The following is a 25323-nucleotide window of genomic DNA, read 5'->3' as shown; positions in this document are numbered from 1 at the left end:
ATCTTCATGATGGCACTGGGTCTGATCCAGTCCTGGGTCCAGCTGCAGGAAACAGGACAGCACAGGCCTTGAACTCCACCATCTGTGCACAGTTGTCAAACCCAGACAGGCAACTAGGTCAACCAGGAATGCCCAGCAACAGAAAGGAAAAGAGACATGTGGACAGGGAACCCATGAAGTAAGAGGCACATCAGGCTGGTGATAGAATGAGCACCCACCTAGAGCACATGCCTAGCAAAGCATGAGGCTGTGAGTTCAAACTCCAGTACTACCCTCCCCCCAAAAAAACAATTCAAATAAGAGACACATCAGATTTTTTAAAAAGGAAGATGAAGCTACAGGATCCAGGGAGTGTACCTCAACACTAAAGCTGTGAAGAAGCACACACACAGCATAGGCACACAAGAGGCAATTATCAGATCTACCTCTTCATTGGCATGGTGGCTATGAGGATATTTGCCCAAAATAATTCAGTAAGCCTTATGTTTATGGGGGTTTCTGTACCTAAGTTTCATTTTATAATAGAAAAGACTAGAACCACCTAGAGAGCTTATGCATTTGGCACCAACCCCTAGAGTTTCTGATGCAATAGATCCGACTAAGGCCCTGAGAGATTATTTTCCTACCAGGCAGAACTAATGCTCCCAGTCTATGGACTGCAAATTGTGTGAAAGAGGGAGAGAGCAGGTGGATGACCCGCTAAGCCTTTGGCTTAGCCACTATGTCCTGGATTCTGCGCTAAATTCCTAAATTTGTTTAATTCTCACAATGGCCTGAAAATCGACTTTTTTTAGGCCTTTGAAACATGAATCCACAAAAGCTGAGAAAACAGAGTCATTTTGCAAGGAGAGCAGCCAGGAATAGAGAAACATTCAGAGTCACACCCTGTGCTTTCTCAGGAATGGTATCATGAGTACTTCACTGGGTACCTCTTTTTGACTTAAAGTCAAAGGCAGATAAATAGAGCTAGTTCCTTTCTTGAAGCCTCTCCAGGCATCAGGAGTTTCCATGGTTGCTGTGTGTTGGTGTGGAAAAGGGCTCAAAGGGCCATGTCTCAGAGAGCACCAGCTCCCACACACCCAGGGAGTCTTGGTATATTCTGTCTTTCATTTTGCTTGTGCTGTGTAACAAAACAACAACTGATGGCCTGAAACAATAATGATCCATTATTTCTTCTGATTTTATGAGTCAACTGGTCTCAGTGGATGACCACTTATGTAGCAGCATTCCACTAAGCTGGGGCTGGGGGTGCCTAAGATGACCTCAGCTCCATGCCTGAGCTTTGGGGCTGACTGTCAGTGAGCCTTTCTCCATGTAGCCTCCCATCACCTGATAGTCTGACTTCCTTAGGTGCTGGAGTAGCCATCCAAACCCTGTAAATAAGTCCTTATCAAGCCACTGGCCAAAGCAAATTACATGCCAAGCCCAGGGTCAGCATATGAAGACTGAAGATTCTGGAGAGTATCCTTTATTGTTAACCATTATTATAATATTTGCTCTTCCAAACATAACTCAAGTGGATATTTAGGGATGTGCCACCAACTCTGCCTAGGAGGCAAAAAAGAAGCCACAGGCTCTCAATCCAGCCTCGCCTTCCCCACTATGATGGATAGGAGGCAACCCAAGCTGTTGTCAGAGTAAAACTTCCTTTTTTTTTTTTTAACTTTGAAAGAAGATTTTATTTTCACATTTGTCTACAATTAGAAAAAATGCATTTCCTGGAATAAAGACAGAGCCTTTGGATTTAAAATATCCCACTATAAGATTACATACATAAAACTCCAATTTTTTTTGCATAGTGGATTAAATAATCAAATTAGAATAGTTATACAATCTAGAATAAATGATAATAAAATGTATCACATAAAATTCATATTTAAATTATATATGTATAAAATAGTATCTTGTGTGTTATAATTCAATTAAGCTTCAATTTCACATAAAGTATAATGACTAAATAACAGTAGTTAATTTAAACTGAAAATGAAAGAGAGTCAAAATACCTTAAAAAGAGATATCACTTTCACATTGGTCTACAATACAATAAACAGATTTTTTGGCATAAAGACACAGACTTTGGAGTTTAAACTATCCCCACTACAAGATTACATCCATAAAACTCCAATTATTATTTCTGCAACAGTGGATTAAATAAGCAAGTTAAAATAGTTATACTGTCCAAATTAAATGAAAATAAAGTAGAATTGAAATGAAAAGATTCTTACATATTTTAGAAAGCGTATACAGTATCATGACTTTATTCATACTGATTTGCTTCATCATATGCAAAAAGATTTGTATTTAAATCATAAATTTATAAAATACCATCTTGACAATTATAATTCTATTAACCTTCAGTTTGAGGTGAAGTGTGTTTTTTTTTTTTTTGAGGTAAAATGTAATGACTAAAAACAGTAGTAATTTAAACTGAAACTGAGACGGAAGTCGTAAATATAATTCTTGGCATGAAGGCAAAGTGGCTGGGGTTTAAAATATCCCCACTGCAAGTTACATACATAAGACTGCAATTAATGTTTATGTAATAGAGGATTAAATAATCAAATTAAAATACTTATACTATCTAGATTTAAATGAAAATAAAATATACCATCTAAATAAAATATAATGGAAATAATATAATAGGATTCATAGTTAAATCATCTACACAATACTATTCTGATAATTATAATTCTATTAATCTTCAATTTAAGGTAAAGAATAACAAGTAGGTAATAGCAGGAATTTAAATTGAAAACGAGAAAGCAGTCCGAAGTACTTTGGAAGAAAATCCTAATGTTGCCAGGTTTCTTCTCCTGGTTTTAGAAGTTCAGTAGCAGGATCATTTGAAGGTGGAATCAACCTGCAGAATACTCACTTCCACTTTGATCATGTGGATACAGTGGGGGGGCATCCAGCTCTTGGGGGGAAGATGACTGGGGAAACCACTCAGTCAACAGACATTTCTTATTGGGTACAAGGGATCTCAGACTGGAGGAACAAAATCAGGGCCCACTTCCTTGCTTTCAACAGGCACGTTTGAATTGTGTGGAGGAGGAGCTGGGTCAGTAAGTGGTTGTCCTGATGGAGGGATTGTCACCCTTCCCTCCTGTTTGCACGGGGGACACGGGGACCCATTCTCAGGAGGTGCTCCATGATGTCCAGTCAACCCATCACAGCTTGAGTCCCCTCTTTCCTTGCCAGTGTGATGCTCCAGTGGATTATCGGGGCTTCTTGAGTCTTTTCCTCCTCCCTGCTGAAGCAAAGGTGGAGTTCTGAGTGGACCTTCCAACATAATAGGAGAGAGGAACGCTCTCCTTTCACATGAAGGTTAAGCCACTGGTGAGGGACCACGTGGAAAATGCTCCCTGCCACATGCTGCATTTGAAATCTCAAATGCATTTGGATCTTCTTCTAAACATTTCAGTTCCAACTCCATTTCCATTAACTTTTGTCTGCTGTTGGCGTTGACTTGCCTAAGATACTGCAGCTGTTCTTCAGCACCCTGGGCCTCCAACCAATTAAAGTGAGCTTTCTTCTCATAGGAAATAATCTCCCTTTGGTGATTAAGTTTGGTTCTCTCCAATTTTTCTTCGAGCTCTCTGTATAGGTCTGCAGCTCTGCAGTTTTGCGGCTGATGTTTTCTTTTACTTTGGAAAGTTTCTCCTCTGCATCTTGCTGGTGGTGATCCTCTACCATTAATTTCCTGTAGAATTTCATTCCTTCTTCAAACAGTTCAGGAATTATTTTAGCTTTTTGCCAAAGGTTCTTCTCAATTTCAAACTGTGCATGTTCAGACTGTAAAATGACTTGTTCACTCTGGACATTTTTAATGCGTTCTGTCAGGTCTTTGCTTGCTCTCTCGACTTCACGCAGCTGAGTGTAAACTTGGTCTCTTTCTCGTTCCAAGGATTTTAAAGAAGCATTTAACTCACAGCGTTCGTCAGGTGCTGCAGAGCTCCTTTGGTCTGAGTATCTAAGTGAGCAGGATTTTCTGGGCCAAGGTTCATCGCTGTTTCCAAGTCACTGTCATGTGTTCCATGTTCTTCCAGAACAAAGGCCCAGACTTTCAGCTTTTGAATGCCTTCAGTTAGCCACCTGAGGTGATCGTCTTTGTCTTTTAGAATTTGTGCTGCAGATGTCCCAGGCTCCTCAAGTGTTACTTTGTGTTTATTAAGTCCACTTACTTGTTCCTTCCACTCTTCAGCTTCTTGGAGTAGCTGTTTGCAGCTCTTCTGAAGCTGAAAATTTTCATTCAAAGCCTATGCTGTTGAGTCCTTAAGATTCGCTTCACTGACTTGAAGTGTTCTTAAGGTTGTTTTGGCTGTAGCTACTTTGGGTTTGAGAGATTTTAGTTCATTTTCTAGGGACTGTATGGTTTCTGACATTTCCACATTCAATTCAACTTGTGTATAATGCTTACATTTCTCTTCTATCAGCTCTGTTTCCAGCAGGAGTACTTCCTCCAGTTTACACTTGGAGATGTCCAGCTTTCCACAGGCTGCTTCTTGGTGCTTCTCAACAAGGCTAAGTTTTTCAAGTAGCTCACATTTTTCTTCAATCAGTGTAGAAAGCTTTAGAGCAAGCTGTTTTTCTCTTTGAGCATAAAGCCAGCTTCTAACCGATTGAAAACTTCTCCACAAAAACAATGGTATAGAGAAAAGTCCAATAATAGTTACACATATCACTAGTTCCCATGGGAAATCATGGGGCTTTTGTCTCAGTTCTGCAGGGTCTGTTGTCATAACCCTGCCAAATTCCTGCAGGACCAGCCCCAAGTGCATTGGCGGGACAGCTTTGAGCACATCCATAGCTTCAAGGCTGCTTTGGCGGTTGCTAAGGCCAGGCTGAGCCTCAAAAGACAACAAACACTCAAAGTTCTGCCTAGAACACTGACACCAGAGCAGACCACTGTGGAGTGGGGGGGGGTGTTGGTTAATGTGCAGTTTACCCCACCCACAGGGGAGATTTATATGGTACTGGCCAGACCTTGGCCAGGAGTAGGCATTGTCTTTCATAAAATGGACAGGGACATCACAGATGTCCTAAAGCTCACCTAGGAACCCTCACAGATAGAGCCTAAGAAAAATACTATTGGGGGGGGAGAAGTTACCATTCTTTATTACTGAATCTGCATGTAGATTTCATTGCAGACAAGTCAGTTTATTCACACCTATCATGCCAGTTTTAATTGCCCTTGCACCACAACACAATTTGTCTGCTGCCATCAGACTGGTTCCATTGGTACTTCCTCAAAATGCTGAAGAGAGACTTTCCTTTTCATTATTCTACCTTTCATATGTTCTTCTTGTTTTCACTTTATTAGGATGTATCATTGTACAGGGGGGAATCATTGTGTTAATTCCTAACAGCCTTACATTGTACATTGCTTAGACCGCTCTCACCATCTCCCGAACCCTCTCTCCCTATTCAAATCACTTGCAAGAGGTTTCATCGTTCTATTTCATGTATGTATATGAAGTCCATCAACCATATTCCTTCACCTTCACCTCCTTCATTCACTCTCCCCTATCCCACAAGTATCTACCCCACACTGTATCTATTTTACAATCCTATCTTTAATTTTGAATTCCAAAGTCAATGTTCAAAGGGGTTTCCTGATGTATCCAGCTGTGAGTATATTTTACTTTGTTCAATTCAACCCAGTCTGTATGGTTTCTTTCCTTCCAGATGTATTGAGACTTGTTTTATGATCCAGAATTTGACTCTAGATTAACAATCATCATGAATGATTGCTGTGACCTTTAAAAGAATTTTCCACCCCACCATTGGGTGGACTGTTCTCTAAGTTGGTTAAACAGCATTGTCAAGTATTTAGAGCATTACCAATTTCTACTTAACAATTCTGAGAAAGGAGTATGAAAATCTCCAACTGCAATTGTGAATTTTTCTATTTTTCCTTTCACTTCTACTAGTTTTTAGTTTGTGTGCTGTGAAGCCCTGCAAATGGGTCCATTTGCATTTAGTTTGTTGCAGTCACTTGACAAACTGATCTTTTAAGTGTTATCAAGTGTCCCCTTTATCTCATGTAATCTGACTGTTTTTTCCTCTGCCATTTACTCTATGTGATAATAATATAGCCATTCCACGTTACCTTTGCATGGGACATCATTTCTAGCCTTTTACATTTAAACTATCTGTGACTTTATACATGAAACGGGTTCTTGAAGAGAAGCTGTAGCTGTCTCACTTGTTTTTCAATATGAAAATATTTGCTTTTTAACTATTGTGTTTAGATCATTCATATCTTTGCTGTGTCATCGCATTTAAATATTCCATCTTTTCATCTGTTTTTTGTCTTATCCACCTGTTATATATTCTCTTTGCTATTTTTGGATTCAGTATTTTTTATCATCCATTTTATATTCATTTTGGCTTATTTATGTATGCTCCTCTGCCTTTTTTCTGCTTGGTCTGTAGGTTACAATGTACACCATAAACTCATTGTGTATCTTCAAATAACATTAAACATACAGCTTAGGAATGCTACAATTGTATATTTCTATCACTTTCATTTTCCATTCTTTATCCTATTTTCATCATATATTCTATAATATATTGCTTTTTCCTTTAATCAATCATCATTAAAGAAATTTAAAGCATGGAGGGAAAGTCTTCTATAGTTTACTCTGGATAGCCTGCTTTGTTCCTGTGCAGATCTGAATTGCCATCTGGTGTTGTTTTCCTCCTCCCTGATGAAGTTCCTTTAATCCTTCTCATAGTGCAGATGTGTTGCCAATGAATTCTTGGTGAAACATTGGCAGCATTCCTCTTTAAGTCAGTATGACGAGAAAGATATTTACAACTCCTATCTTTACAACTCCTATGTAATATTCATCTTCAAGTTTTGGCTTGGTATTGGTCTTTTCTGGAACGAGGTCTTGCAATGTCTCATCTATGTTAACAAGAACTATACTTACCAAGGTTGGAAGGTTGACATCATTTAAACCAAAGTGTCTATTTTGTTCATGTTCCTTGTATCTTTTTTCTTTCCAAGATAGTGATTTTCTATGAGCAATATTAGTTCTAATCATTTTACTACTTAAATCCTTCCTGCGATGACTAGCAAAATGTGATGAAGACATTCTGGTGAACCTTCTCATGTGAAGCCTCAGTAAAAGTAAAGGTAGGTGGAATCCTCTGGACCCAGACAACCTACATCACCTAAGCAGGAATGCCTACCAGCTAAGCCAGTGCAAAATTCAAACTTCCCACCCAAAACTTTCAACTATAGGCTTATTGTGGACTGCATATTAGGGTTTCCCCCACGATCATATGTTGAAACTCTCTCCCCCAAAGGGGTGGTATTAGGAGGTGAGGCCATTGAGAAGGCATTTACTCATGAAGGGGGAGCCTCTATAAGAAGAGATCAAGGTCGAAACAATGCATACACATGTGAGTAAATGTGAAAACAATAAAATTTTAAAAATTAAAGAAATAAACTGGAAAAAATAAAAAAAAAATAGAAGAGATCAAGGGAGATTGCTTCCTCTTACTGTTCTCTCTGCCCTGTGAGGTCACATTGAGAAAACGGTGCCTGGAATCCAGCAATCAGCTCCTCTCCAGACCTGGGATCTATCGGCTCTTTCATCTTGAACTTTCCAGACTCCAGAACTATGGGGAATAAATGCCTGTCATTGAAGCCACCAGGCTAAGGTACGTTACACCAGCCCAGAGAGCTCAAGTGAGACTGCAGAAGATGAGAACTAGGAGGACTTGGAGAGCAGCCAGCCCCTGAGATTCGATACTCTAATGTGCAGACCCCCTCGATGTGATAGGGAGGCACACACCACCTGCAAATGTGTTTACCTAGTGTTGGACTTGAACCTGACCAGGGCCCAGGGTCTGACTCCAATTTACAGGGAGCATAGGGGAAGGAGTATTACCACCTCTGCAGTCTTCTTTTTTAGTGGCCTCATTACCCCAAGTGTGTTCTGAGAACCAATATCTTCAGCATTACTTGGGAGCAGATCAGAAACACCAAATCCCATCTCAGACTTCCTGGATTGGAAATTGCATTTAAACAAAATTCTCAGGTGATTTATGTGGATAATAAAATTTGAGAAGCACTAAGGGACCATAGACCCAGTTTCTTCAATATATAAGTAGTTAAGGAAAAGAAGAGAGAGAAGAGAAATCTATGGATTAAAAGAGATGAAACAGGCCTGGGGTTATGGCTCAGTGGTAGAACATTTACTTAGCATAGATCAATAAAATGCAATGGCAGACTTGGCTTGGTTCCTGAGTTGTATGAACCAACAGCTAAAAAACTCAGCCTGACTAGATATTTGATCCTAAGGAATTATTGCTGATTGTTCAGCATGTTAATGCTATCATTGTGGATCGTGTTAAAAGCACTCCTTTGGGGGGATGCACATTGGAATGCTTATCAGTGTCATGATGAGATTCCTGGGACAGGTTTCAAAATTCCTAGTGTGCAGGGAGGAGCTTTGGGGTGGAAATGTGTCTCAATTTTAAACAGCCACCTAAAAAATGTGTTTAGTCTCCTGGCTGTTTAAATAAAATACACTGGTTCTTATGTATTACTCAGATGTCTAAAGCTCTAAAAGTTGTCTCCAAAAAAGGTAGTAGTGATTGATGTTTTCTTTGCTTTAATCCTCCCAGGTCATCCTGATGCATCAGGTGGCAGGGTCGCTATTTGAGAATTCCTGATTGAATTTAAACATTACATCTAGACAGAGTTAAACCCCTAGGAACTCAGCCCTATTCTCAACAGGGCATCGCAGATGTGACAAGACAGAGGAAATAAGTTATTCATGAATTAACCAGCTTCATTCTGAAGAACAAAGCCAGAACACTCTCTCCTCATCCATGAGCCCTCCTTTCACTAACAGAAAAGCCTTGAAGGGTGTATGAGAAGGAACAGAAAGCCAGCCCCAGCATGCTTCATCTAGCTTTTGTGCAGCAATCTGGGCAGTGCACGGGACCAGAGCATAGCTCAGGAGGGATAGTCTGACCTAAGATATGGCAACAGAAAAACCCAACTCAAAAATCTCTGCCCCAACCAACCTCTCTAAAATTTAGTCATTAGAGAGTCATTCCTTTTGAGTCAACGAACATTCTCATTTAAAATGCAAATGCCACTGAGAGAAAGAAGTACACATATTGTACTCTGAACAATCTTTTTCATAAGATCATGTAGACTTTAATGAACACAAACTCCCACAGGGGATAGGCCAGTTAAATAAATGTGAAAATTTGGGCAAGTAAGTAGAATTAGAATCATTTTGTTATTTTAAGTTATATGGACAACCTGTCAAGTAGTACATAGTGTTATCTAAAAATGAAAGCTGGGCACCAGTGGCTCATGCCTCTAATTCTAGCTACTCAGAAGGCATAGATGAGGAAGATTGCAGTTCAAAGCCAGCCTGGGCAAATAGTTCAAGAGACCATATCTGGAAAAAAAAAACATCACAAAAGAAAGTCTGGTGGAGTGGCTCAAGGTGTAGACCCAGAGATCAAGCCCTAGTACCACAATAAAAAAGAAAATGGACCACTTGGATTAGTTGTAAATGTATATTTAGAACAATCTCTCAAAACAAGTTAAAAACAAGGTTTAACTGATATACTAAGAAAGAAGATAAAATCATATGAAACACTCAATTATAACCATAAACAGAAAAATAAGAGTAGAAGACTGAAATAAGAACAAAGGCAAGGAACAGAAAACAGAAAGAAACATAGTATACACTAATCAAATTTTACCAATCACCACTGTAAAGTCGATTATCTAAATACACCAGTTAAAACATAGACTTCCAGGTGAGACAAAAAAAAGGACTCAAATACATGTTGCCTACAAGACATCCACTTTTAATATATAACTATATGCGATTAAAAGGGACTCAAAGTAAATAAAGAAAGTATACTATGCTAAAACCAACTGAAAAAAAAGTGGGAATAGCTTTATTAACTTTAGACAGAGAAGACTTTCAGAGAAAGGAAAGCTATCTGGTTATCTGGTATAAAAAAAGTGCATTATATAATGATGAACTGATAATTTCTTCAAGAAGACATAAAAACTGACAGAAATACAAGAAGAAATAGAATAATCCTATTGTGGTTGGAGACTTCGCTACTGCTCAACCAGCAATGAACATATTCAGCAGACAGAAGACCAATAAGGACATAGTTGAACAGAACAGCAGCATAGTAAACTGGATATGGTTAACATCTATCAACTACTTCATCCAGCAACAGGAAAATACACATGACTCTCAAGATCATGTGGAGCCAAGATGGATCATGTTCCGGGGCACAAAATAAACCTATGTAAAGCATGTGCTACAGACCATATGGAATACAATAGAAATCAAAATAGAGAGATAACTAGAAAAATTTTAAAAACACTTGGAAATTAAATAACACAGGGATCAAATAAGAAACTTCACAGGCATTAAAATCACTAACAGACATGTCATCTCAAGCTATTCAGGAGTCTGAGATCAGGAAGATTGTGATTCTAGGCCAGCCTGGGCAAAAAATGTTTGTAAGATTCCCTTGCCCCCGATCTAAAGGAAAACAGCTGGGCATGGTGGCACAAGCCTGTCATCCCAGCAATGGCAAGAAGCATAAATAGGAGGATTGCAGTCCAGACCAGTATGAGCAAAAAGCAAGGCCCTTTCTCCAAAATAACCAGAGTAAAAAGGGGCTGGAGGCACGGCTCAAGCAGTAGAGTGCCTCCTTTACGAAAGCAAAGCCCTGAGTTCAAACCCCAGTACTACCAAAAAAATAAGAGATATTAAAATATCATTTAAATATTGACATAAATGAAAATAAAGATACAGCCCTTCAAAATATGTGGTATGCAGTGAAAGCAGTGCTTAGAGGGAAATTTATAGCATTGAATTAGCATGTCAGAAAAGAAGAAAAGTCTAAAATTGATAATCTAAGCTTTCACATTGAGGAACTAGAAAAAGAAGAGCAAATTAAGTCCAAAGTAGTCAGAAAAAAAGAAATAATAGATATTAGAGGAGCAAGAAATGAAATTGCAAACAGGAACTCTATAGAGAAAAATCAATGAAACTAAGATAGTTGCTTGAAAATCTCAATAAAATTGATAAGCCTCTAGCTAGGCCAACTAAGGAAGAAAAGAAGGGACACATCAATAATATAAGAAATGGCAGAAAGAATATAACCACACAACCCCTGGAAATTAAATGGACAATAAAGGATTATTATGGCTAGGTAGGGTAGTGCATGCCTGTAATCCCAGCTATTCAGGAGGCTGAGGTAGGAGGATCATGGTTTGATGCCAGCCCAGGCAAAGTTAGCATGAGATGCTATCTGTAAAACATACTAAAACCAAAATGACTAGGGGCACAGCTCAAGCAGCAGACACAAGGCCCTGAGTTCAATCCCCAGTAACTAATAAATGCAGAGAGAGAGAGAGAGACAGAGACAGAGAGAGAGAATATATTATGAACAACTCTATGCCATCAAATCTGATAGCATAGGTGAAGTGGACCAACTCCTTGAAAGATACATTCTGCCAAATACAGACAGAAACACACAACTTGTATACACTTACATCTATTAAAGAAGTTGAACCAATAATTGGTAACTTTCTAAAGCTGGAAGCACCAGGCCCAAATGGGCTCACTGGTAAATTCTACTGAATATTCAAGGAGAAATTTATATAAGTCTCTTCCAGATCATAGAAGCAGAGGTAATGCTTCCTAATTCATTCTCAGAGGCCAGTAATATCCTAATTTCAAAATTGGACAAAGATATTTTAAGAAAATAAAACTATCAGTATTTCTCATTATTATAGATGGAAAATTCTTAATAAAATATTAGCAAATCAAATTCAATAGTGTATAAAAAGAACTGTATATCAAAAGCCAGTAAGATTTAGTCCAAATATACAAGGCTGGTTCAGCATTCAAAAGTCAATTAAGGATTGATTCCAAGATGGTGGCTAGAGGGAGAAAGCAGAAAGCGAGCCTCCTATATTGAAATCTTGGAGAGACACTGGAGACACACTTTGCAGGCAAAACCTTGACCCCTCCACACCTCCAGCCTGTGCAGAGAATCTCCACTTCACGTTAAAGGGAGAAACCAGGAGGGCCCCCGGGCTGCCAGACGCCTGTGTCCAGATGGCTTGAGAAGACACGGACAAGGTGAGCTAAGCGGTACGCAGTACTCCCACAGACAACCCTGGGCCAGAACAGCATAGCCCCCTGGACAGACCGACACCCACCTGTGGCAAAGAGGGTGGGGTGCCCTGAGCTCCGAAGGGGGGGAGGGGAATCCTTCCCGGAACTGTAAATAAACAAGCTGGGCCTGGCCAGAGAGGCTCCAGGGGGAGCGGGGGGGCATGCCCAGCAACCAGGAGCAGGAAAGCTTGTGAGAGTGGCAGAGGGAGGAAAACTCCACAGGAGAAGGGGGAAGACCCACCTTCCACGTGAACTGTAAACAAACACACCGGCTGGCAGGAGCAGCAGCACACGCCCAGCAATCAGGAGTGGGAAAGCTTGTAAAAGCGGCTATGGGAGGAAAACTCCACAGGAGAGGGGGGAAGACCCACTTCCCACGTGAGCTGTAAACAAACATGCAGGCCTGAGAAAGCGGGTGCAGTGTCACCTCCCCCGGTGTGCTTGGAAAGGGGAAAGCTTGTAGCAGTGGCATCCCAGACAAGAGAACTCTGAGTAAACAAAGCCTGCAGGGCCAGGTGAGTGCTAAGCTCACCCCTGAGATCTGCATAAATAAAGCTGCCAGCAACAGCAGGCTAACAGCAGCGGGCAGGTGAACCACAGCCACAGATAGCCATTCACAGAACTGTCTCCAGACTCTTTTTTTTCTCTCTCCCTACCTTTGATGAGAAAGCAACCAAACTACACCTGCATACTGAAAAACTTACTGAAACTGTATTGCATTATAACTTGGGATGCTTTGTGGGTTTGTGTGTTTGTGTATGTGTGTGTGCAGTTTTGTTCTACTTTATGTGTCCCCTTTGATGAGACAACTACAGAACAACATCTGAGGCACCATTTCCAGGATAGGAGGCTGAGACGGACACCGAAATTATTAAGAATGAAACTTCATTACATTTGAACTTGGAGGGTTTTTTTTTCTATTTTTCATTTTGTTTTATTTTATTTTATTTATATATTTTTTTTCTTTCATTTACTTATTTTTTATTTTTATTCTTATCTTTATTTTTATTTTTTATTTTCAATCCTCTCTCTGTCTCTCTAATGCCTTTTCATCTTATGGTTGATTAGTACACTGTCTCTCCCTGTTTATATCTTTGAAACTTTTTTTGTTCATTTCTTTGTTTTGTTTTTTTTTCTTTCTACTTGATTATTTATTTTTCCCTTTTCCTTTAACTTCTTTGCTTTCCATCCCCTCTCACCCTTCCATTCTAAGTATCGCTAGTGCTGTTATTATAAGACAGAAAATACTTACTTGCACACAGTACAGGGACAATAACAACACCAAGGGCAATGATGGAAAGACAGAAAAAACAGGGAAACCAGTTTCCCCACAGCAAAAAATTAGTACAGGAACCAGAGGGAAAATGAAGAAAACAGATACTCAGATCCAGACTCTAACAAAATGAATAAACTATGCCAAAGAACCCAATGAAGCCCACAAGAATAATTTAAAAGAAGATATACTACAAGTACTCAATGAGAATTTTATAGAGATGATACTAGATAGGGTCAACCAAAATGTACAGGAGACACTCAAGAAATTCCAAGACAACAAAAATAGAGAATTTGAAAAAGCAAAAGAAGAAATGAAGGAAACCATAGAAGCACTGTATAATCACCAAAGTGAAACAGAGAACAAGTTTAATAAAGAGATAAGTAAACTCAGGACAAAAATAGACAACATTAAAGAGGAAACTACCCAGGATATGGAAAACCTCAGCAAAAAGAATGAAACAGAAATGCAAAACAAAACGGAAGGCCAATCCAGCAGAATAGAACAAACAGAAGACAGAATCTTAGAACTTGAAGATGAAATGGTAATTAAAGGAAAAACTGAAGAACTATTAATTAAACAACTCAAGACCTGTGAAAAGAAAATGCAAGAACTCACCGACTCCATCAAAAGACCAAACTTGAGAATCATGGGCATCGAAGAAGGAGAAGAGGTGCAAGCAAAGGGAATGCGTAATATAGTCAACAAAATTATAAAAGAAAATTTCCCAAATCTAGAGAAAGATATTCCCATACAGATGCAAGAGGCCTCCAGGACACCAAACCGACCAGATCAAAATAGAACTACCCCACGACATAGCATCATTAAAACAACAAGTTCAGAAACCAGGGGAAAAACATAGAAGGTTGTAAGAGAGAAAAAACAAATAACATACAAAGGTAAACCCATCAAAATCACAGAAGATTTCTCAACAGAAACATTAAAAGCAAGAAGAGAATGAGGTGAAATCTTCTGGGCACTGAATGAAAATAACTTCAACCCCAGGATACTCTACCCAGCAAAACTATCATTCAAAATAGATGGAGCAATAAAAGTCTTCCATGATAAGCAGAAACTAAAACAATATGTGACCACAAAGCCACCACTACAAAAGATTCTTCAAGGGATTCTGCACACAGAAAGTGACACCCAACTTAACCATGAAAAGACAGGCAGCACCAAACCACAGGAAAAGAAAAAGCAAGACAGTAGAGAGTAACCTCAACTTAGGTACACACAATCAAACCTTCAAACAACTAAGACAATAAATGACAGGAATCACCACATACCTATCAGTACTAACACTTAATGTTAATGGACTTAATTCACCCATCAAAAGGCACCGCTTGAAGAAATGGATTAAAAAAGAAGATCCAACAATTTGTTGCTTACAGGAGACCCATCTCACCGACAGAAATAAGCATAGGCTTAGGATGAAAGGTGGGAAAAAGATTTACCAAGCCAATGGCCCCCGAAAACAGGTAGGAGTAGCAATACTGATCGCTCACAAAGTAGACTTCAAACCTACATTGATCAAACTAGATAAAGAAGGACATTCTTTTATTATTAAAGAATAGAAGGGGAAATAGATGAAAAGAAATAACAATTATCAACCTATATGCACCCAATGTAAACGCACCCAATTTCATCAAACATACCCTGAAAGACCTAAAAGCATATATTAACTCCAACACAGTGGTTGTGGGAGACTTTAACACTCCATTATCATTAATAGATAGGTCATCCAAACAAAAAATCAATAAAGAAATCCAAGATCTAAAATATACAAAAGATCAAATGGACCTACTTGATGTCTACAGAACATTTCATCCAACTTCTACACAATCTACATTCTTCTCAGCAGCCCGTGGAACCTTCTCCAAAATAGATCATACCCTAGGGCACAAAGCAAGCCTCAGCAAATATAAGAAAATAGAAATTATACCGTGCATACTATCTGATCACAATGCAATAAAACTAGAACTACATGTTTAATGCAATTCCCATCAAAATTCCAATGACATTCATTAAAGAGATTGAAAAATCTACTGTTAAATTTATATGGAAACACAAGAGGCCACGAATAGCCAAGGCAATACTCAGTCAAAAGAACAATGCAGGAGGTATCACAATACCTGACTTCAAACTATATTACAAAGCAATAACAATAAAAACAGCATGGTACTGGCACAAAAACAGACATGAAGACCAGTGGAACAGAATAGAGGACCCAGACATGAAGCCACACAACTATAACCAACTTATCTTTGACAAAGGAGCTAAAAATACATGATGGAGAAATAGCAGTCTCTTCAACAAAAACTGCTGGGAAACTGGTTAGCATTCTGCAAAAAACTGAAACTAGATTCATGTATATCACCCTATACCAATATTAACTCAAAATGGATCAAGGATCTTAATACCAGACCACAAACTCTAAAGTTGATACATCAAAAAGATTATTCAGCACGACCAGGTAGGCTTCATCCCAGGGATGCAGGGGTGGTTCAACATACGAAAATCAATAAACGTAATAAACCACATTAACAGAAGCAAAGACAAAAACCACTTGATCATCTCAATAGATGCAGAAAAAGCCTTTGATAAGATCCAACATCATTTCATGATAAAAGCTCTAAGAAAACTAGGAATAGAAGGAAAGTTCCTCAACATTATAAAAGCTATATATGACAAACCTACAGCCAGCATTATACTTAACAGAGAAAAATTAAAACCATTCCCTCTAAAATCAGGAACCAGACAAGGATGCCCACTATCTCCACTCCTATTCAACATAGTACTGGAATTCCTAGCCAGAGCAATTAGGCAAGAAGAAGGAATAAAAGGAATACAAATAGGTAAAGAAACTGTCAAAATATCCCTATTTGCAGACGACATGATCCTATACCTTAAAGACCCAAAAAACTCTACTCAGAAGCTTCTAGACATCATCAATAGCTATAGCAAGGTAGCAGGATATAAAATCAACATAGAAAAATCATTAGCATTTCTATACACTAACAATGAGCAAATGGAAAAAGAATGTATGAAAACAATTCCATTTACAATAGCCTCAAACAAAATCAAATACCTAGGTGTAAACCTAACAAAAGATGTGAAAGACCTCTATAAGGAAAATTATACACTTCTGAAGAAAGAGATTGAGGAAGACTATAGAAAGTGGAGAGATCTCCCATGCTCATGGATTGGTAGAATCAACATAGTAAAAATGTCGATACTCCCCAAAGTAATCTACATGTTTAATGCAATTCCCATCAAAATTCCAATGACATTCATTAAAGAGATTGAAAAATCTACTGTTAAATTTATATGGAAACACAAGAGGCCACGAATAGCCAAGGCAATACTCAGTCAAAAGAACAATGCAGGAGGTATCACAATACCTGACTTCAAACTATATTACAAAGCAATAACAATAAAAACAGCATGGTACTGGCACAAAAACAGACATGAAGACCAGTGGAACAGAATAGAGGATCCAGATATGAAGCCACACAACTATGAGCAACTTATCTTTGACAAAGGAGCTAAAAATATACGATGGAGAAATAGCAGCCTGTTCAACAAAAACTGCTGGGAAAACTGGTTAGCAGTCTGAAAAAAACTGAAACTAGATCCATGTATATCACCCTATACCAAGATTAACTCAAAATGGATCAAGGATCTTAATATCAGACCCCAAACTCTTAAGCTGATACAGGAAAGAGTAGGAAATACTCTGGAGTTAGTAGGTATAGGTAAGAACTTTCTCAATGAAACCCCAGCAACACAGCAACTAAGAGATAGCATAGATAAATGGGACCTCATAAAACTAAAAAGCTTCTGTTCATCAAAAGAAATGGTCTCTAAACTGAAGAGAACACCCACAGAGCGGGAGAAAATATTTGCCAATTATACATCAGACAAAGGACTGATTACCAGAATATACATGGAACTTAAAAAACTAAATTCTCCCAAAACTAATGAACCAATAAAGAAATGGGCAAGTGAACTAAACAGAACTTTCTCAAAAGAAGAAATTCAAATGGCCAGAAAACACATGAAAAAATGCTCACCATCTCTAGCAATAAAGGAAATGCAAATTAAAACCACACTAAAATTCCACCTCACCCCTGTTAGAATAGCCATCATCAGCAACACCAACAACAACAGGTGTTGGTGAGGATGCGGGGAAAAAGGAACCCTCTTACACTGTTGGTGGGAATGTAGACTAGTACAACCACTCTGGAAAAAAATTTGGAGGCTACTTAAAAAGCTGGACATCGATCTACCATTTGATCCAGCAATACCACTCTTGGGGATATACCCAAAAGACTGTTACTCCAGAGGCACCTGCACATCCATGTTTATTGCGGCACTATTCACAATAGCCAAGTTATGGAAACAGCCAAGATGCCCCAGCACTGACGAATGGATTAAGAAAATGTGGTATCTATACACAATGGAATTTTATGCAGCCATGAAGAAGAACGAAATGTTATCATTCACTGGTAAATGGATGGAATTGGAGAACATCATTCTGAGTGAGGTTAGCCTGGCCCAAAAGACCAAAAATCGTATGTTCTCCCTCATATGTGGACATTAGATCAAGGGCAAACACAACAATGGGATTGGACTATGAGCACATGATAAAAGCGAGAGCACACAAGGGAGGGGTGAGGATAGGTAAGACACCTAAAAAACTAGCTAGCATTTGTTGCCCTTAATGCAGAGAAACTAAAGCAGATACCTTAAAGCAACTGAGGCCAATAGGAAAAGGGGACCAGGAACTAGAGAAAAGGTTAGATCAAAAAGAATTAACCTAGAAGGTAACACCCACGCACAGGAAATCAATGTGAGTCAATGCCCTGTATAGCTATCCTTATCTCAACCAGCAAAACCCCTTGTTCCTTCCTATTATTGCTTATACTCTCTCTACAACAAAATTAGAAATAAGGGCAAAATAGTTTCTGCTGGGTATTGAGGGGGGGGAGCGGGAGGGAGTGGAGTGGGTGGTAAGGGAGGGGGTGGGGGCAGGGGGGAGAAATGAACCAAGCCTTGTATGCACATATGAATAATAAAAGAAAAATGAAAAAAAAAAAAAAAGGGGCAGTATTGCTTTAGGAATAAACTCCCTGTATAGCTATCCTTATTTCAACTAGCAAAACCCCTTGTTTCTTCCTATTATTGCTTATACTCTCTCTTCAACAAAATTAGAGATAAGGGCAAAATAGTTTCTGCCAGGTATCGAGGGGATGGAGGGAGAGGGAGGGGGCGGAGTGGGTGGTAAGGGAGGAGGTGGGGGCAGGGGGGGAGAAATGACCCAAGCATTGTGTGCACATATGAATAATAAAAAAAATAAAAATTAAACAAAAAAAAATAAAGTTGATACAGGAAAGAGTAGGAAATACTCTGGAGTTAGTAGGTATAGGTAAGAACTTTCTCAATGAAACCCCAGCAGCACAGCAACTAAGAGATAGCATAGATAAATGGGACCTCATAAAACTAAAAAGCTTCTGTTCATCAAAAGAAATGGTCTCTAAACTGAAGAGAACATCCATAGAGTGGCAGAAAATATTTGCCAGCTACACATCAGACAAAGGACTGATAACCAGAATATATAGGGAACTTAAAAAACTGAATTCTCCCAAAACTAATGAATCAATAAAGAAATGGGCATACATGAAAAAATGCTCACCATCTCTAGCAATAAAGGAAATGCAAATTAAAACCACACTAAGATTCCACCTCACCCCTGTTAGAATAGCCATCATTAGCAACACCATGAACAGCAGGTGTTGGTGAGAATGTGGGGAAAAATGAACCCTCTTACACTGTTGGTGGGAATGTAAACTAGTACAATCACTCTGGAAAAAAAAATTGGAGGCTACTTAAAAATCTAAACATTGATCTACCATTTGATCCAGCAATACCATTCTTGGGAATATACCCAAAAGAATGTGACACAGGTTACTCCACAGGCACCTGCACACCCATGTTTTGTGTGTGTGTGCGTTTCTTTTTTTTATTGTTTTATTATTCATATGTGCATACAAGGCTTGGGTCATTTCCCCCCCCCGCTCCCACTCCCTCCCTTACCACCCACTCTGACCCCTCCCTCTCCCCCCCACCCCCTCAATACCCAGCAGAAACTATTTTGCCCTTATCTCTAATTTTGTTGAAGAGAGATTATAAGCAATAATAGGAAGGAACAAGAGTTTTTGCTAGTTGAGATAAGGTTAGCTATACAGGGAGTTGACTCACATTAATTTCCTGTTCGTGTGTGTTACCTTCTAGGTTAATTCTTTTTGATCAAATCTTTTCTCTAGTTCCTGGTCCACTTCTCCTATTGGCCTCAGTTGCTTTTAAAGTATCTGCTTTAGTTTCTCTGCATTGAGGGCAACAAATGCTAGCTAATTTTTTAGGTGCACACCCATGTTTATTGCGGCACTCAAGTTATGGAAACAGCCAAGATGCCCCACTACTGACGAATGGATCAAGAAAATGTATCTATACACAATGGAATTTTGTGCAGCCATGAAGAGGAACAAAATTTTATCATTTGCTGGTAAATAGATGGAATTGGAGAACATCATTCTGAGTGAGGTTAGCCTGGCCCAAAAGACCAAAAATCGTATGTTCTCCCTCTTATGCGGACATTAGATCAAGGGCAAACACAACAAGGGGATTGGACTTTGAGCACATGATAAAAGTGAGAGCACACAAGGTAGGGATGAGGCTTTGTAAGACACCTAAAAACTTAGCTAGCATTTGTTGCCCTCAACACAGAGAAACTAAAGCAGATACCTTAAAAGCAACTGAGGCCAATAGGAAAAGGGGACCAGGAACTAGAGAAAAGGTTAGATCAAGAAGAATTAACCTAGAAGGTAACACACACGCACAGGAAATTAATGTGAGTCAACTCCCTGTATAGCTATCCTTATCTCAACTAGCAAAAACCCTTGTTCTTTCCTATTATGGCTTATACTCTCTCTTCAACAAAATAGAGATAAGGGCAAAATAGTTTCTGCTGGGTATTGAGGGGGTGGGGGAGAGAGGGAGAGGGTGGAGTGGGTGGTAAGGGAGGGGGTGGGGGCATGGGGGAGAAATGACCCAAGCCTTGTATGCACATATGAATAATAAAACAATAAAAAAGTCAATTAAGATAATGTATCCATCCACAGACAAAAGAAGACAAGTCAAATGGTGATATTAGTAGATAAAGAAAGGCATTTGACAAAACCCATACCCACTCATGATGAAATCTCTCAGAAAACTTTGAATATAGGGAACTTTCTTAGTTTGATTAAGAACATCTGTGGAAACCCTATAGTTAACATCGTATTTAATGGTGAGGAACTGGAAGCTTTTCATTTAAAATCAGGAGTAAAGTATCTTGCCAATGATTTACAAACATTAGACTGGAAGTCCTAGCTAATGCAATGAGAAAAAGAAAAAGAAATAAATGATATACATATTTGGAAGGAATAAGTAAAAGTGTCTTTGTTCACAAATGGCAGTTATTTATGAAGAAAGTATGAAAGATATGATTTTAAAAATCTCCTGAAACTAAGAAACAATTCTAAGAAGTCGTGGGATATAAGGTTATTATACAAAATCTAATCACTTTCCTATACCAACAATGAACAACTGGAATTTCACATTTAAAAACATAATACCATATATATACTAACTAATGCCTAAAGAAATGAAATAGTCAAATGTAAGTGTAACAAGATATGCATAAGATCCATACAAGGAAACCTACAAAATTCTAATGAAAGATACCCAAAAAGAACTAAATAAATGGAGAGGTGTTCCATTTTCATGGATAAAAGACTGAACATTAGCAAAATGTCAGGTCTTCCAAACTTTATTTAGAAATTCAATGCAATTCCAATAAAAACCTGAGCAAGTTTTTTTGTGAACATTGACAAACTGATTCTAACGTTTTTATGAAAATGGATCATAATTAACACAATTTTAAAAAGGAAGAGCAAAGTTAGAATACTGATACCAACCAAGTTCAGACTTACTATAAAGTTACATTAGCCAATACAGTGTGCTACCAGTGAAAAGACAGACCAGTAAATCATCAGAAAAGGACAAATAGTCAAGAAAAAGTCCCCCACAAATACAGCCACTGGTCTTTGATAAACAAGCAAAGAGTACTATGGAGCAAAAATTGGTTTTTTTAACAAGAGATGCTGGAACAATTGGACATCTACATGAAAAAAAAAAAAGAATCTAGACACAGACTTATACCTTCCACAAAAATTAACTCAAAATGGGTCATAGATCTAAATATAAAATACAAAACTATGAAACAAGAAGATGGCATAGTAGAAAACCTAAATGACTTAGGGTTTGATGACTTAGTCATCATCATCATAGGCATTACACATGAAAGAAAACAGTGATAAGCTGAGATTTTTTTTAAATTTAAAACTTATGTTCTCCAAAAGGCACTATCAGGAAAATGAGAAGGCAAACCAGAGACTGAAAGAAAATGTTTGTCAAACACTTAAGTGTAAAGGACTATTATTCACAATACACAAAGAGATCTTAAAACTCAACAATAAGAAAATGAATACCCCATTTAAAACATGAATGAAAGACTTTGAAGAGGCACTTTGCCAGAGATAAAGATGACAAACAAGTGTGGGAAAATATGCTCAACATCATGTGTCATTAGGGAATGACAAATTAAAACAATAGTGAAAAACCACTAAAGCTTCTTAGAAGGGCCAAAATGCAAATAGGTGAGTGTATGGAGCATCAGAATTCTTCTTTCCTGCTCATGGGAATACAAAATAGGACAGCCACTTTGGAAGACAGGTTAGCAGTTTCTCACAAAGATAAATATCTTCTTACCAAATGATCAAGGAATTGTACACCTTTATATTTACTCAAATGAGCTGAAAACATATGTCCACACAAAAACCTGCACATGGATGTTTATAGCAACTTTCTTCATCATTACCAAAACTCTGAAGCAACCAAGATGCTCTTTAGCATGTGAGCAAGTAAATAAACTGTGGTACTCCAGACAACAGTGTGTTACTCAGAGCTAAAATGCAACGAGCTATCAAGCCACAAAAAGCCATTTAGGAATCTTAAATTCATATCACTATGTGAAAGAAGCCAAACTAAGAAGTCTGCCTACTGTATGATTCCAACCATGCGACATTCTAGAAAAGACAAAAACCATAGAGACAGAAAGAGGATGATTGGTTTCCGGGGGCTGGGAGTGGGAACATGAATGGGGGGAACGAACAAGATTTTTAGAGCAGTGAAACTATTCTATATGACACTGTAATGTTGGAAATGTAACATTTGTCCAAATCCCTAGAAGATATCACACAAGAAGGAAGCCTGATGTACACTATGGGCTTTAGGTGGTAATGACTTGTCCAAGTAAGTTTATCAGTTGTAATAAACACACCACTCTGGTGGGAGAGGTTGAGAATGGGGGAGGCTATTTGTGTGCACAGGGGAAGGGTAACACAGGAAATCTCTGAATAGTCTCATCAGTTTTGCTGTAAACCTGAAATTACTCTAAAAACCAGTCTATTCTTAAGAATTAAACTTTAAAAGTGCATCTCTGAGTTCACTCAGCACATCTGCTCAGAAGGCTCATGCAGTGCTGGGCAAACCTGCTCTGTTACTTCCCACTAAATCAGCACAGAGGTGGCTGTGTGACTGGAAGCTGTCTGTGCACTCCAGTCTTCAGGTGATTTCCCAGGTAGTTCCAGCTGTGAGTGACAGCTGCAGCAGACAGGGGTGAGTTGGCTCAGCCTGTGAGCTTCAGGAGGCACAGAACTGGAGATCAGAGCCCAGAATGGTTTTGACAAGAGCTCTTCCTTCTCACCCACAGCCCAAACCAAATCCCTCTGACCCCTCTTGATTGTGGGCATCTTGGCCCCAAATATGTGTCTTTATTTAATTCCCCCCTACCCAGACTGTTGATCTGTCTGGATAACCTGCTTCTCCAGTCCTAGCACAGCAGAGACTCAACACACGTGGGCAAACTCAGAAGCCACCTTGGCTAGACCTGAGGAGGACTTTCTATGGCGAAAGAGAGGCAAGGTCCTCAGGGCCTCCTAGGGAAGTCACTAAGTGTGGACCTCCAGAGCAGTGTCCAGCAGACTCTCTTTGGAATGGGCTCCCTCACATGACTATGCTCTTGCTTAAAATTACCCTTTCCTCCTGGACCCATAAGTCAAGTACGACACCTATAAGGGAGCCTAAGTGAAAGGTTCTGAGGCAGTATGCCACCAACATCTATGCCTGGCATTCTGCAGGCATTTGCTACCTGCTTGCTAGGTTCAGTGGAGATGTGGGCTGTTCAATGTCTATGAAACCTGAGAGTAATTAACGTTCTCTGTGTATGTGTACTTGCGCTCATATGTAACATAACAAGTAATGAATGTTTGCCCCGTATATTTGCACTTGAGTTGTTTGCAAAATACATGTGTTTATATAAATAGATGTAGAAAAAATAAACATGTATTCATTAAAAGAAGGAAAGACAAAGATGGAGTTGAGTATGTAGCTGTAGACGCCATGATCAGCAACAAGGTGACTCACACATAACTCCATATGGAATCTCAAGCTTGCAACCCTGCTGTGTTTCTAGGAAGGTCCAACAAACTTCACTCACAATAAGAACCAAATGTCCCCCAGGTCCTCTATCTTCCCCCACTCCCCAGTGATGTAACTCCAGTCCTCTGTTCCTGGTGCACTCCACTGCTCTTGTGTGTGTGTGTGTGTGTGTGTGTGTGTGTGTGTGTGTGTGTGTGTGTGTGTGTGTATTGGTGCTGATAGCTGGGAGAGTCAGGGCTGCTCCTGTCTGTAAGGGAGCAGGTCCTGAACTCTACCTCAAGGTATCCCTAGTGGACAAGGGAAGCAGTCTCAGGGGCACAGGAGAAAATGTGAAGCTTCCTGGTCCTCCTTTCTCCTCTCTCCTAGACAACCCTAACATTGTTCTGAACATTCCAGAATCATTTCTCCAAACACAAGATGAGACAGCCCACTCTCCTAGTGTGATCACCAAGGCTGCCTCTGGGCCAAGAAGCTGAGCTGTGGGGTAAAGTTTAACACCAACAGATCAGGGAAGATGGGACAGAGAATGGGAATGAGGCTGAGGGGCAAGGTCCATGCCCTCCTCTGCAGCTCTGGGTGAGGCCTACTTCTACAGAGTGCCCGAGAGGGGCTGCTGTCCCCAGCCAGAAAGAGCCTCAGCAGAGCAGTGTGTCCTGCTACTGGTGCTCAGACATCCCACTCCAGAGGCTTCTGTGAGGGTGGTGTCCATGGAGGATTGGGAGGACTTTGCAGAAACTGCAGAATCTCTAGCAGTCTCATGACCCACTCACTTAAGGACCTCAGTCTGCAAGCTTCTTTAACCAGAACTGAGCACACCTTGGCAGCTCCTCATATCAAGAAGGTCTACACTGCATGCACAGAAACAATGATCAGGGAAAGAAACAGTTCACCACAAAGTTCCATTTTCTTCCAGTAGGAAGCTCTCCATTCTCATGTAATGCTAGTGGTTGGAGAAGGTTCACAGGGTGGAAAGACCTTCTCAAAGGCTATGTTCCAACAGCATTAATTTCCTCAGCTGAGTCCAAGGCCAAGTTCATGGGTTGAAAACCATCAGCTTGTCAAGTTGCCTCTCAAATTTGCCAGGGCTCAGAGGTCAGGAAACAAGTACAACATCCAGAACACCAAGCCTAAAAAGTCTGGGGTCCCCAGATCTTGGCCGATACTCTGATGGATGCTAAGAATGAGAAGCTGTGGTGCATGTATGAGCCCTGCCCACTGTCCACACCTCATGTGCCAGAGGGAGTCTGT

General features: G+C 39.4%; 2 pseudogenes; both read right to left on the bottom strand.

Annotated features, from left to right (window-relative positions):
* Window positions 1-2222: 2222 nt before the first annotated feature.
* LOC141423710 (small nucleolar RNA Z39) lies at window positions 2223-2289 on the bottom strand (annotated as a pseudogene).
* A 1634-nt stretch (window positions 2290-3923) lies between these two features.
* Window positions 3924-4808, bottom strand: LOC141423473 (cTAGE family member 9-like; annotated as a pseudogene).
* Window positions 4809-25323: the final 20515 nt, after the last annotated feature.

Source organism: Castor canadensis, chromosome 5 (genome assembly GCF_047511655.1).
Source record: "Castor canadensis chromosome 5, mCasCan1.hap1v2, whole genome shotgun sequence".
NCBI lineage: Eukaryota > Metazoa > Chordata > Mammalia > Rodentia > Castoridae > Castor > Castor canadensis.
Note: the sequence above shows the minus strand (reverse complement) of the source record. Positions and strands in the feature narration are given on the sequence as shown.